Raw genomic sequence first — 13,315 nt, 5'->3', positions numbered from 1 at the left:
TGGGGAGCAAGTAAAAAGCAAAGACAATTTTAGAATTTTTATTCAAGTCCCTTCTGTTTGCATTTCTGAAATAGTCAGGCATGGTTTTCCCTCATATTTGATATTGTACACTGTTTTATGTCAAAGACTATATATTCATGTTCCACAACATATAAAGATGTGATTAGTGTAGCATTTCTTTTCCATACAACTTAAACAGTATAGAATTGAAAACATGACACCTTGTCTATAGGGAGAGGAGGCGCCATTGGCCCAAATGCTATTGGATTTCAATGTCATATACTGTGTGCATATAAAACAAGTTAATATTGTTGACAACTATACAAGTGAATGGAATTAGTATTAGTTACATAAGAAATTCATTTTTTAATAGATAAGTTACACACACGTTTTATACTTTATTTGGTGAAAAGAGGATATGCATACATTAAGAGTTAGCAAGTCTGTTACAGCTTAGCTCAACTTTGCCAAAGGCAAGCATGTTCTCCACCACAAGCAGTGATTCATTAAAAGAGACAAAAAGACATTGAGAGCCAGCTACAAACTTTGCAGTGCATCAGTACATTGGTTGGCTTCGTGATACACTTGCTCAATTCGCTTGTTGGGGATAGCACTCAATAGGTTCCTGCAATAATGTATGCTCTGAGTTCCATTTATAACACTTTTGTAAATTAGCACAAGGGCACAGCCTGTAGGAGTTCAGGTGCCAAAAAAAATTCCAAACAAGCAAGTTTCTGAGCAACGTTTAACTCCATCTCTCTACTTTAAAACTGGTAAAAAAAAAAAAAACCATGCACAAGGCTCCTCTGCCTCCTCATATGGACATTCTGCTCAGCCAATCCATTTATGTCTTTGAGCATCAATTGTTTAATAAACATCCAAAAAAAGTAACATAAACTGCAACTTTTACAAAGAAAAGCACACTAAGTGTCAGGAGTCATGCTAAAAAAAGAACAACAAACTCAGAAGGCGTTCATTATTAGATGGGCTTTTTCAATATCAAAGACCGCATTGATCCCAACCACAGTTGTACCATCATCAAGACTATCAAGCCAACTACGAGGTTGTATATCTTGGCATTCCTTAGGAACTATCACCGAAAGACTAATCAACAACATTAGACATGTAAGCTTACACTGAAACATTACCATAAAAGCACCATCAACAGACCTTCAAATAAAAATTATTTTGGTAAAAACCAATAATACTTCAGCAAAATGTATGATATTATTAGTAAATTTAGAGCACCTTAATAGATTTGCAGTTCATCTAACTGCAATAAACCGCAACAGACACTTCTAAAGAAGATCCTGTTAATGCAAAATACATCCAGGCTCCATCATACCAGGATGCATGTTTGAGAAACCCCCAAGACAACCAAAATTTCAGTATATTCAATTAGTAAAGAAAATTAGCCCATAAATTGCCAAGGGACATGAAATAAGACATAGGCTGGCAAACCAAGGAAAAAAGGAAAAGAAATAAGTTCAAAATATTGATAAAACAATAATGATGATGGCTGTGATAAACAATAGCAAACCAAACGAATTTATTAGAGCATAAACATGAGGGAACTTATAGCAGAAGGAAAACTAAGGAAATAAAAAGAAGACTGTGTGATTGAGAAGAACAACATTTGATATTGGTAAATAAATTCTAACTTTTACAGAAATTATATGATAAGACAATGACATGACTTCAATTGCCATTTGATGGTAATAACATACAAAAAAGCCATTATGAGCAGTATAATCAAAACTGAGATGATGCAAAAGAGTGGAAATTAACACGCACTATCAAGGATTAATTGAAAATCTGTCCAAAAAAAGACATAGGAAGAAATGCACGACAGAAATAACCAATTCATATATAGTAAAGATTTATACTTGTAATCCACGGCAAGCTGACAAAAGCAAATGTGAAAAAGAAAATTCACTGCAGCAATGGATTACATGGGTGATGACAATGTCCAAACCAAGCAGGATGAGGATAATGAAGTAAACCAATGGAATTGCTATCAAAACTACAATGTCAATAAGAAATATTCTCATTTAAAAGTGGGTTTATGTCGTCAATGGTCAGTGTCAGAGAGTATTTATCAACAGCTACCCAAAATGAGATTCTTCAGACAAGTAGATTGTCATCATTAACATATGTCTTTCTCCTAATTTAATTGCAAAACTCTTGTAGCACCAAGAGACATCTTTTTTTTTTCTTATCGAAAAGAAAAGAAAAAAACAGCATTTTTCCAAATATCTAAGCCAAATATTCAAACAGGTTAAACATCTAAAGACCATGAAATTGCTTAGTGCACTTAGGCATAGAAAGACATGTAAGAAAAATAAAACTTAAATTTCATAGATGTTATAGTTTATTGTAGTTGTAAGGATATTTAAGGTAAATAAAAACGTTACAGAACCCAATTTCAACAGCAGATATATTTGAAAAGCAGGAATGCAATATCAGATAATTTGTATGCATAAGAATAGTAGCAGCAGCTTCCCAAGAATGAGAAATAGAATAATTATATGAAGCAGCAGTAACATGACTAATGACAAGGTTACAAAACTAGTAGTCTGTTTGGAATCTTTGGATGAGCTCAGTTTATTGGCTTAAGTTCAGTGTAGTCAAAGGCGTTTCAGGTGAGCGCTCAGGTGAGGCGAGGCGGCGTAAAAGCGCCTCAAGGTCACTGAGACGAGGCACCTTTAGTGAGGCGAGCGCCTCTGTTGACTAGTTGCTCGCCTTGAACAGTTTTTCCAGGCGTTAGGCGAGAGCCTCCATCGCCTCTGTTTTCTTTCCGTCACTTTTGTTTTCTTTCTGGTGCAGAGGATTGGTTTCCCTTTTTTGAGGACTTGGTTTCGTTAAAAAGATGACTGGCTTTTTTTTTAATTTATAACTCAATTAGGGTTTGAGTTGGCAACCACTAATGTTTCAGACTTCAGCCTTTTAGAACCACAAATAAATAATAAAATAATATATAAGTACATGGACTTTTCAGCCACTACAACAGTTGCCCAACAGTACCCTACCTCAACAAGTTTTATTTCTACTTTTAAATTTTATAACATTATTTTATTCCTATTTCTTACATGTAATTTTAATTTAAAAAGCTCTCTTTTTTACTATTACTTCTCATTCTCCGAACCTCTTTTCTCTCTTTTCTTTTTTGTTTTTGTCTTTCTTCTTTTTTTCTACTCCTTTCTTACTCAGAGCAGCTCTCTTTGTTCTTTTCTTTCCCTTGTAGCTCCCCTCTTGTCAGTTTTTTTTCCCTCTAGTCTCTAATAGCAACTCTCCTCTTAATATTTTTATTCCTATACTCTCTTCTTCTCTTTTTGGGCTCTATTGGATTCAACACAAAAACTGGTTTTATAGACTAATTCCTATGCATTAGGAACAAAGTAAGAGAGGCTTGATTATAATTTTCAATACATTAATATATATGATTTAAGCTCTATATATGTAAAAAAAAAAAAAAAACTATATTTAATATTTAGCACCTTGCTTCACTCGAGCCAGCGCCTCAAGGTCACCTAACGCCGTTGACTACCTTGCTTAAGCTGTACTTAGAAATGTTAAGGCTCATGAAAATATGCTAGCAATTTAAACCAGAACAGACCCAAGTAAAATAGTTCATCATCCTCACCAGATATATACTTCAATTTTTCTCAATCTTCGTCTTCATTATCCTCCTCATCTTCCTTCTTGTAGATGGCAGCGATTCTCTGCTCAGCCAAAATGCTGGCACATCTCCTACTTCCAGCCACAACTTCATTACTAGCCTCGACCTCCTCCTCAGCGACAGCTTCAGGCTCGGCCACCTCAAAATCAACTTCAGACTTGGCCACCTCAGAATCAGCTTCCTATCTTACGATATTATTGGGGAGATTTTGGTTAATGCTAAGGCAAGAATTCTGAATTTGGACTTGTGCAATCCATGCCGGTTTTTGGAGGCCTATGATTGCAAAGGGGAACAGTGTGACTTACGTCAATATTTTGACACTGAATCTGGTTTGGCAAAGCTCGAGGCCATTGTTAATTTGAATACTAAGAAATTTTTTGTTAGTAACTTTAGAAAGGCTGGGGAAAAAAAGGCAGCAAGGATTGATCCTTGGTATAAGGAGGCAGTGAGTGCATTAAACATTGAGGTTCCTGCCTATGAGGAAGACAAGGCCTCCTTCAATAGAGTAAAGGAGGACATGGGAGCGGGTTGGGTGAAAAATGAATTTCATTCATTTGGATTCAATGAATGAAATTCATTTTTCACCCAACCCGCTCTCATGGCCTCCTTTACTCTATTGAAAGCAACCTTGTCTTCCTCATAAGCAGGAACCTCAACGGTTGACGCCCTCACTGCTTACTCATACCAAGCAGCAACCCTTGCTGCCTTTTTTTCACCGGCTCGTCTAAAATTACTAACAAACAATTTCTTAGTCTTCAAATTAACAACGACCTCGAGCTTTGCCAAACCAGATTCAGTGTCAAAATTCTGACGTAAGTTACACTGTTCCCCTTTGCAATCATAGGCCTCCAAAAACCGGCATGGATTGCACAAGTCCAAATTTAGAAATCTTGACTCAGCATCAACCAACATCTCCCCAATAATATTTTGCCCTTCCTCAATGGTGCTGCACGGCTTCAACTTGTCTTTCATAACTCGATGAGGCTGAAACCTACTAAGTTTCTCGTAAGTTGATATATTTCCTTCATGGAAGAAACCCATACTGCCTAAAAAAAAAGACAAGTTCAGCAAATTAATATGAATAGAGAAATGATAGATTAAAGTCAAATTTCGAACTATAGTAGATAGAGATTAGAGATGCAGAGTTTAAGAATCTGAAGTAATGAATCAGGTTCAACACTCAAGATGGTGAAAGAAAGAACATGTAGATAGAACCAATTTTAAAGTATGTGCAAGAGAAAGGATGACTATTTGCATGCATCATTAAAAATACTAATAGTTAATTTAAACTCCCTCTGATGGCTGTCCCAATGCCAAGGTATTTGACAAGCTAACAAGTGTACACGCCCCTAAATTCTTCTTGCCCAACCAAATGAAAGTTCAGGAAATACGTTTCATGTAGCTCGCAACCTAACAACTGTATATGCCTTTAAATTCTTCCTTCTTCAACCAAAAAAGTTTAGTGAAACCATAGCATGTTTCTTTAGGATAAAGAACACAAAAGTACTAACAGAAACACAACATTTAGGAACCTAAACTAGTTGATCCACATCCAATGAACAAAAAAATGTGACTGAACCCATCTAAGCATGAGATAATAGCATTCCTCGTCTAGATAAATATCTCAGAGGCTATGATAAAATATAATAGCAGAATCACATATCTTGGGACTGAGAATCTCTGTCCTATAAATTAGCTAATTATTGTCAGGGTAAACCTACTACAGAAACAAACAAAAAGACCTTGCAGCTTTAGCCAGGGAAGCAAGAACAAGACCTAGGGAAAATATAGAAGGATCACATCACATATCTAGCTTATTATTGTCAATTTTAAGGTTAAATGTACCACTGAAAAAAACAAAAGACTATGTAGCATGAGACAGGGAGGTAAGAACAAGACCTTAAAATGGTACATGCTCACTAAAAAATCACTTGGCTACATCTTTTCAAAATTCGCTTCTCTTTTTTTGGTCATTTCGTCTTTTAAATTGTAGCCAAGAGAGCTATAATCTAGATTTTTTAACACTACCACAGCAACACATAAGCAAATAAAGTAGGGCTGTAATCGGTTCGGTTCGGTCGGTTTTTTTTTTATCCGACCAACCGAAACCGAAATTTTCGGTTTTTAAAAGTCTCAACCGAAACCGACCGAAATTGTTGAAAAACTGTCGGTTTCGGTTTGTTTCGATTTCGGTCAGTTTTTCGGTCGGTTTCGGTTCCTTATCATTTATTTTCTAAGAAAGCAAACAAAGAAAAAAAAAAACAAACAAACAAACAAACAAACAAACCCAGAAATCAGAATATAAAAAAGAGAGAAGAAATTGCAAAACTAAACAACCAAGCACATGGGTTTTTTCAAAACCCTAACTTTATTTGCACATAAAAATTGGAAAAATAGCATTGATTCAATATAAAACAAACCCAGAATATAAAAAAAGAGAGAAGAAATTGAAAAAATAAACAACCAACTAACCAAGCACATGGGTTTCCCTAACTTTATTTGCACATAAAAATTGAAAAAATATCATTGGTTCAATATTAAACAAACCCAGATTCTAAAAAAGAGAGAGGAAACTATGGAGAAATTAAAGAGAGAGGGAGGGTCACCGTGACACTGTGAGAATGAAAAGATTAGTCGATGTAGGGAGCCCGGCGTGTGGAGACCGGCATGTGGAGGCCGGTGCAGGAAGGCCGACGTGTGGAGGCAGCATATGGAGGCGTGGAGCGGTGAGAGAAAAGGAAGGACTGAGGGCTGAACTCTTTAAAAGACAGAAAAAATTGAGAGAAGAAGTTGGGGAAGGGGGCGGCTGAACTGAAGAAAAGAAAGGGGAAGAATAAATAGAGGGGGGTATTTTCGTCTTTATGTCAATCTTTAGGTTTTAAAAAATTAAATAGCAAAAAAGGCACACGCCCCCACGCGAAGGCTCGAACCCAGGATCAGCGGCCAAACCATAGAGTTGCATACCACTAAGCCACTGATCTATTATGTAACAAAGTTACATAAATATATATCTATACTACTATTTAAGGGGCTGCACCTGTTTGAACCGAATTTTTTTTGTTCTAAAATACCCCTACATCCCTATGTTTAAGTAGAGACAAAACTAAAGGACAATTAAGTAAAAATACAATCCTAACTTCCACTAAAACAATGCCTAAAAATTAGGGTCATTCTCCTGTTGATTTTCAAATTAATTTATTCACATATAAATTAAATTCTCAAGATAAAAATTATATATATAACTTCCACTAAAATAATGCCTAAAAATTAGGGTCACTCTCCTATTAATTTTCAAATTGATTTATCCACTTATAAATTAGATTATCAAAATAAAAATTATTATATAAAATAAAAAAAACATAGTTTTTTTTTTTTTGCTACTACCACTAAAAAAGAAGAAAGCCTCATTACACGCGCGAAGCACGTGTGATGAGGCTAGTATATATATATAGAGTTACATAAATATATATATATATATATATTCGGTCGGTTCGGTTCGGTTCGATTTCGGGTGAAAAAATCCAACACCGAAACCGAAACCGAAAATTTCGGTTTTTAAAAAATGAAACCAAAACCGAACCAAACTGAAACCGAACCGAAAATTTGGCAACGGTTTGGTCGGTTTCGGCCGGTTTATTTGGTTCGTCGGTTTTTTGCACACCCCTAAAATAAAGGACTATGTTGTCCAAGTATTGTAATGACTTACTAGCTTCAAGAGTTACTAGCTTCAAGAGGTGAGCGTAGGGGTGTATAATCGATTTGGTTTCGGTCGGTTTTCTAAGTGTTGGCTAACTGAAACCGAAATTTTCGGTGTGTGAAATCCTCAACCGAAACCGACCGAAGTAATTGGAAACCAATCGGTTTCGGTTGGATTTCGGTTTCGGTCAGTTTCGGTGGGCTTTTTTGGAGAGAGGAAATTGAAAAAATAAACAAACCCAGAATATAAACAACCAAGCACATGGAACAATCACAAATTCAAAACCCACTATTATTTTAGCTTCTACAATCATCTAAACCGATCCAAATGCCCCCAGAAAACAAGCATATACGCAAAGATCCGATCTAAGATTCAATATTTTCAGAAAGAAAACAAAACCTAGAAAAATAATCTGATTCTACATACCAATTCAATCTCAAAAAACAATAAAGCTTCGATCTTTTTTAACAATTAGAAATTCAATACAGAAACCAAAAAAGAAAAAAAAAAAAAAAAACCGAATTGAAACCAAAGTTTCTTTGATATAAACAGACCGGCGTGTGGAGGCAGCATGTGGAGCGGTGAGAGATGAGGAGGGCTGAACAGTGAACTTTGAAGAGTGGAGGCTGTGAGAACTGAGAATGAAAGTGGGCTGTGGGTAGGGTTTTTAACTTTTGTTTTTATAGTTAAATTAGATTAAGTTTAATTAGGTTAATTAGATATCTAATTAGTAATTAGTTTAATTATACTTATTCTAAAAATAAAATGAATACATGGAAAAAGAGAAAGGGCAGGATCTATCCTATAATTCATTGATTCTTATCAAACAAGAAAGGGCCAGATTCTCTCTCTCTCTCTCTCTCTCTCTCTCTCTCTCAAAAAAAAAAAAAAAAAGAAGAAGAAGAAGAAGAAGAAGAAGAAGAAGAAAGAGGCCCAAATGGTTTTAAAAAAAAATGAAAAAGCCAAACATGTATGGCAAGCCCAAATATATATAGGAGGCTTGATGCTCAAATATTATTATATATTATATATTTTATGTAAAATATTTTATAATATGTTCGGTTCGGTGTATTAAAATCGGAAATCGAAATTTTTGGTTTTTAAAAATTAAAAACTGAAACCGAACTGAACCAAAATTTTTGCAATGACTAGGTCAGTTTTGGCCGATTTTTTCGATTCGTCGGTTTTATGGACACCCCTAGTGAGTGACTTCAAGAGGTGAAAATGAGGGTTCTTCTTAGCGAATGAGGGAGTTGATAAGGCCTTAGGCTAAGGCTAAGGCCCATAATTTTTTTTTTTTTTTTTTGGGAGAAAGTAAGGCCCATAATTTAAAAATAAATATTCTCTTAAATAGATCGGAAAAAAAATATTCATACTTGTTAAGGCCTAGGGCCCGTAAATTGTTAGGCCCTAGGGCCTAAGGCCCATAATTTTTTTTAAAAATATTCTATTAACTAAATCTGAATAAAAAATAGTAATATTAATACTTGTTAAGGCCTAAGGCCCGGAAATTATTAGGCCTTCAGGCCCATAGTTAAATATATACATAGTTATATATATATATACACACACACACACATATATAACTAGATCTAAATAAATAAAAAATATTAATACATAAATTAAATGTCATTTCAAAAAATTAATAAATTAATAGCTGCACATTTCAATACCAAAAAAAAAAAAAAAAAAAAAACCTAATGACTTGAATACATAAATATTTTAATAAAGAACAAAAAAATAGATAAGAATTAGATAAGAATAAATCAAATAAAAAAATTTTTAAAAGGGATTTTTAATTTCTTACAAAATAATAAAAAAAAAAAGCTTTTAATTTTATAAAAATAAAAAGATAATGATTTGAAGTTAAATTTAAATCAACCATTATATAGATCTATAAAACAACCATTAAATTAAAATCAACAATTATATAGATCTATAAAACAACCCTTTTTTTTTATAAACACATACTGACATATTATTAAAATATCAAGATCCAAATACATCATGGATAAAAGCTTGCTGAATATAACAAGGAATTTCTTCAATCCAAATTACATCATTAACAAGGCTTTGAGCTTGTCTTGCTAAAATATGGGCTGGTTGATTACCAGTCCTTTGCACTTGAGAATAACCAACAATTCCAACATCAGAACTTAGAAAATGAATTCCTTCCACAATAGCTGCAACCGAAGTAGGAGCTTGTGAAACCTGGTTGAGAGCATTTGAAATAATTAAGGAATCTCCCTCCAACACCCCATTTTTCAGCCCCAAATGTCTTGCCAGCAACACACCGGCTTTATATGCCTTTGCCTTAATTTCGATTACCCCCAATTGAGCTCTGATTTTTCTGCATAATGCAGCCAACAACCTACCTTGTTGATCTCTAATGACTACACCAATGCCAGCCAACTTCTTTGAGGGAAAAAGAGCACCATCAACATTTATTTTGCATAAACCCGAAGGAGGACAAGTCTAGGCCGAATACTGAGCAACTTCCTAACTGTTGCCGGAGTGCTGAACCAGATTAGAAGTAGTGGAGTCGTGCTTCTCAATGGCTGACCAATATTCCTGAAGATAACAAGCTACATATCGAGCCACTTCCAGGCCATTTTTGGCTTCACCTCCATGATATATTTCATTCCTATTACACCATAAAGTCCAAGCAATCATAACCAGCTGTGAACACTTCTCATCCCCAGAATTATTAGTCATCAGTTCATGCCATAACAGATCCTAAAAAGATACAATATTAGTAGTAAGAGGTAACAGATGCAATTTTGAAGCAGTCCAAGCCGCCTGTGCTTTCGGACAATCCCAAAAATATGGCCATTCGTTTCTGCACTATCCAAGTAGCGCACACACAAATCTTCAGCAATAACATTATGCCGCATCAGTTTGGCTTTCGTTGGTAAAGTGTCGCGGCAAGCACGCCCACAAAAATGATGCACCTTATGAGGAATAGGCAACGACCACACTTTCTTCCAAAATCTTCTTAGAAGTAGGGGTGTCCATTGACCCGGATCAACCAACCTGCCTGACCGAACCCGCCCGAATCGAAGGTCCACGGGCGGCTCCGAATACACTCTACGGTCGGTCACGAGTTGGCAAGTAGAAAACCTGAATAATTCGGTTCGGATTCGGATTTCAATATTTTTTACCCGTACAAACCGAACTGACCGAATTATTTATAAACAAAAAAATCCTGTACTGATTTGACACATGCCAGGACAGCCCATGGCCACTCAGCCCGAGATTCAAAGCACACACTGTCCCAATGAATATTAGCCGTCCATCTTAAATTAAAATTTAAAATTAACGGTGTTGATGATGAGAGTAAAACTGATTAACTGAGCATGATATGACCGGTAACAGTGGCACAGTAATCCATTCTAAATCAATGGTTATAATTCAAGATTAAAAGCCAATCTAATGGTGCGAATGAAATGGGAAAGATCTGATATCTCTCCCTTCCTTTCACGAGTCTCTTCACTCTTCAGTTTTCACTTCAGAGACAGAGTTCAGGCATGGACTCATGGCTTCCCATTCACGCCTCCTCCCCCCCTTTTCAATCTTCCTCACCTCTTTAGTCTTCATTTCTTCAGTCTTAGACTCTCACTTCTTTACTTGGCTCTCTCAAACTCTCTCAAACTCTCACAATCTCACACTCTATAAAGTCTAAACCGTTACTCCAAATCCAAAGTACAAACCCTAGCCGCCTCCAATGCCGTTACCCACTCCCCTCTCCGCCTCCAATGCCTAGCGCTGCCGCCGCTGTCCACTCTCTCCATAGCTACCGCCGGTGTTTAGTCCTCACCCAGCCACTGTGTACTCTTCACTGAGTCAGTAAGGTAATTTTCTTTGTTTCTCATCTTTCTTTTTTGTTAGTCTCGTTGATTTCATTTGTTATGGAAATCAAATGTTAAAATCAAATAAACCCAAAGATTCATACTATGAAACCCTAACTAAAAAAACTTAGAAACCCTAATTATTTTACTTTTATTCTTTGTTCTTTTCTTTAATCAATTTTGATCCTGTTTTAATTTTATACAGGATTGAAGGCTGACTCCAAGTATCATTATCTGCCTCAAGTTTGAAACCCGGTTTTCTTAAAGGTACTTTTTGAATATGTTTATATGTATATACTTGTAGTTATATTTGTATATTTGTGTTTGTTTTTCATTTGATGATGAAAATGGGTTTTTAGATCTTTGTTTCGAGTGTATGAAAATGGGTTTTTAGTGTTTTTTTATTCTGGGTTTTGGTTTATGTGGAAGGATTTAGTTGAAATGAGAGTTGGGTTTTCTGGGTTTTTTGTGGTTTAGTTGTAATGGAAATTCAAATGGTTGGGTTTTCTGGGTTTAAGGTCCTTGAACACATTTGGCTGATCCTAATAAATATTTTGTGTTAATATGTTGAGAATCATAGTTGACCATGAACTTGATCCTTCTATCATGAGTATGTTTGTGACTATATTGTTGAGGAAACAGATCTTTTGTTTGAAACAGGCCATGTTGTTCCTCATTATTTGTGCTTATTAGTGAAAGAAATTCACATGGCAGCAAGAAGTTTACTTTTCACCACTAGTTCTATTGATGCATTTTTTTAAAACCTTTAGATAGAAATGTCAGCTCACATGTTGGGCCTAGTTTAGTTGTGTTGCAGTTTTCTTTGGCTTTTGTAAGTTTTTTATAATTCAAAATCATAAATGTAACCTCCTTTTGTTTTATTGGAAATTCAAATGGTTGGGTTTAAGGTTTATGGTATGGTGTCCTGCATTTTTTTTATAGGTTCTAGTTTAAGTTTTTAAATATTGTCATTTTTTATTGCTGTGGTTGACAATCACCTTGTATGTTGACTTATCTCTATCTGTGTCATGTGTGTTTTACTCGTTACCTATGGTTTGTGTTAATGTTATTAATGTTTGGTTTATGTGGTTGAGGTGCCAACTCATTCACTGATATTATATGCCATTTGTGTTTAGTAAAAAAAAAATAATAATAATAATATGTAGGGACTCTGGTGATTATTTGATGTTTTTTTTACAAAAAGGGGTAGAGTAATTTAAATGATAAATATAAGATTGTTGAAAGGGAAACTATTGAATGTAATTCATGAGAGGTTCATTAATGTGGCTTGCAAATGCTTTTGATTTTGCTTTTCTATTAGTTTGTACAAAGAATTCAATGGAGGCAGAGTGTGATTGTAGAATTTAAAAAAATAATAATAATTTCATGATATTCTGTGATCTTTCTTTTTAATAATCTCTTCTGATTATATCTGTGATCTTGCAAGATACTAGTTTTCTTTTTTGGTTTGTGTGGTTATTATTTATTATTAGAGCTATGAATTATACTTGTTACCCTAGTTTGCTAATACGTATCTTTGTTTCTTTAGGTCATGGAAACCCCCACTAATGAACCCTCTATCCAAACACTAGCTGCTACAGAAGATGATGGTGCTATTCCCACCCAAGTTGAAGCTTCTGCTGCTACCCAAGCTTCTGCTGCTACCCAATCTGAAGCAGCTGTTGCTTCTGAGTTGCCCCCAATTCCACCATGCCAAGTGAGTATGACAGCCCCTGTTAGTGGTACTTGTAGTGGTAGGAAAAAGTCTATTGTTTGGGGTCACTTTGAAAAAGTAAAGATAGGTGAGGGTGATACTAGTAGAACTAAGGCTATTTGTAATTATTGTCAAAAAACGTATAATGCTGGTAGTAAGACTTCTGGTACTAGTAATTTGTTAGCCCATGTGCCAATATGTCCCAAGAACCCAAATAGAGATGATCTAGTTAAAGGGCAGAAAACATTAGCTTTTGAACCCAAAAAGGATGGACAAGACGGATTCCACCTTGTGTCAACATCCTTTTCTGTTGAGGCTTCTAGAAAGGCATTGGTCGAAATGATTATAATTGATGAGTTGCCTTTTAGGTATGTTGA

The 13,315-nt window shown here is 35.3% G+C and overlaps 1 long non-coding RNA gene across 1 annotated transcript; it reads right to left on the bottom strand.

Moving 5' to 3' along the window:
* Nucleotides 1-140: 140 nt before the first annotated feature.
* Nucleotides 141-6,490, bottom strand: LOC111999766 (uncharacterized). The gene is made up of 3 exons (XR_002881648.2): nt 6,286-6,490; nt 3,498-4,725; nt 141-625 (listed from the first exon to the last, which is right to left on the bottom strand). It is a non-coding gene; the product is annotated as an uncharacterized LOC111999766 (long non-coding RNA).
* Between the last annotated feature and the right edge of the window lie 6,825 nt (nt 6,491-13,315).

This window comes from Quercus suber, unplaced genomic scaffold (genome assembly GCF_002906115.3).
Source record: "Quercus suber isolate HL8 unplaced genomic scaffold, Cork oak 2.0 scaffold_20, whole genome shotgun sequence".
NCBI classification, from domain to species: Eukaryota; Viridiplantae; Streptophyta; class Magnoliopsida; order Fagales; family Fagaceae; genus Quercus; species Quercus suber.
Note: the sequence above shows the minus strand (reverse complement) of the source record. Positions and strands in the feature narration are given on the sequence as shown.